The sequence below is a fragment of the Xyrauchen texanus genome, chromosome 10 (assembly GCF_025860055.1).
Source record: "Xyrauchen texanus isolate HMW12.3.18 chromosome 10, RBS_HiC_50CHRs, whole genome shotgun sequence".
In the NCBI taxonomy this organism is placed as follows: Eukaryota; Metazoa; Chordata; class Actinopteri; order Cypriniformes; family Catostomidae; genus Xyrauchen; species Xyrauchen texanus.
This window is the reverse complement of record NC_068285.1, coordinates 21,619,524-21,621,428: the sequence shown is the minus strand read 5'-3', so window position 1 is coordinate 21,621,428 and position 1,905 is coordinate 21,619,524. Positions and strand designations below refer to the sequence as shown.

At 36.9% G+C, this 1,905-nt stretch overlaps 1 protein-coding gene across 1 annotated transcript in view; it reads left to right on the top strand.

Annotated features, from left to right (window-relative positions):
- Positions 1-559: 559 nt before the first annotated feature.
- Positions 560-1,905, top strand: part of LOC127650867 (protein lifeguard 1-like) — a 28,161-nt gene continuing 26,815 nt past the window's right edge. Inside the window, exon 1 of the mRNA XM_052136499.1 lies at positions 560-690. The gene's annotated coding sequence lies outside the window, so the exon portion shown is untranslated. The remainder of the gene's footprint in view (positions 691-1,905) is intronic.

The following is a 1,905-nucleotide window of genomic DNA, read 5'->3' as shown; positions in this document are numbered from 1 at the left end:
GCTTTAGGGAATAAAGAAATACATTTGAAACCAAATAATTTTTTTAATCAATTTATGTATAGTTTCATATTGTATTGACTGATACATTTGTGAACATTATCTGTACTCACTTTTCTGTACACCATATTTGCTTGTTTTGTTTATATTATTTGGATTGTGTAAAGCATTGAATAACCACTTATACAAATTTCCTCAGACACTGAGTAACTACAATGAACCAGAAATGTGAGAAGACATTGTTTAACACTAGAACACTTTTATTTTGATATATATATATATATATATAATTTTAACCTACCATTATATGGCACAAACTCAACTTCTCATTCTCGCATATTTTGGTGACACTAAGAACATTTTCTGGAGTAAAATTGCACATTTTCTATTATATTCTTTAACGCTAAAATGGCTATATTCGATTCATGTAAATTTGTCGAACATTATAGCTATTACGTAATGGGACAGTCATGTCTTTGAACTGCCTGGCGTTTCATACATGTCTTTACATCCAGGATGTTTCTGCAGTATGATGTAACTTCCCAAAACAGTCACGGTCCAGCTCTGATACAGTCGCGTTGGGCGAGGCTTACAGATCCAGACGAGCATCATCCTACAGCCGACAAACTGACTTTTCATTCGCTAGTATTTAAAACACATACGTTGTATTTTGTACGCCGTACAACCTGAGGGGTAAGTCTGTCTAATTGTCTGTAAGTGCGACTTAGGGTAATTTCAAAGTCAACATTGTTTAATAACGCAGGTGGATGGACATTGCGCTTCTGTTACTGTGGCGTTTGGTGTCTTTTTTTCAAGCAAGCTTGCGAGTTGGCTATTTCGTATGGTCTCGCACGATATTGGTCGCATAATCTCGCACGACTTCATCACATGCAAATTCCACTGTCTAATGCAGATGTAAGTGCGAGTTCTGTGCACGAGGCTTTACTTATTAATTACCCAAACTCCCTATCTAAACTTAACCAATCAGTAGAGTGTGTAAACATGATAGGAGGCTGTTGTGAGTGACAAATGGAAACGGAAGTCCAGCGATGTCATTGGCTGTAGTGAAAGTCGTAGGAATTCAAACGAGTGCAGTCGTATATTGTACAAATTAGCCAAATAATCAAAAGTTGTATGAATCCAGACGATTTCGCCATGAGTGTGTTGGTCCTTCTCTGTCACCATAGGGAATTTTTCCTCAATATCGGTCCGCTTATCTTCTGGTGTGTTCCAGGGGTCCATTTTGGGCTCTTTACTTTTCTGCCTCTATATGCTGCTGTTTAAAAAGAAAATATATCTATTATCATTGCTATGCTGATGATTCCCAATTTTATTTGCAGTTCAGACCAGACAGTAGCTGCCCTTTTGAAATGCTTTTCAAATGTCTTGAGAATATCAAATGTTGCATGGCAAACAATGTTTTATTATTAGTTATTATTTTAGGCTCTTCCAGGCCCCCTCCTGCATTTGAAGCACAGTTAGGTTCTCTTTCCTCCATTCAAATGCATATAAACAAACTTTGGGTTATTTTTGACTCATCTTTAATCTTTGACAAACAAATCAGTGGCATGGTAAAATAGCCCATATTATGCTAATTTACAGGTTCATAATTTTATTTTGGAGGTCTACTAGAATAGGTTTACATGCTTTAATGTTCAAAAAACACATTATTTTTTATCAAACTGTACATAGCTTTTCTCCACAATTCATGTTCTGGCCAAAATGCTCTGATTTACTTCCTGTCTCTTTAAAGCCCCCTTTTACAAAAAGCCCAGTCTGCTCTGATTGGTCAACTGGCCTAGTCTGTTGTAATTGGTCAACTGTGTTGAGCGTGTGTCGGAAATGTAATGCCCCTTACCCCTTAACCGAGTTTCATACTGTAACTATGGTAACAGTGGCATCAGTTTT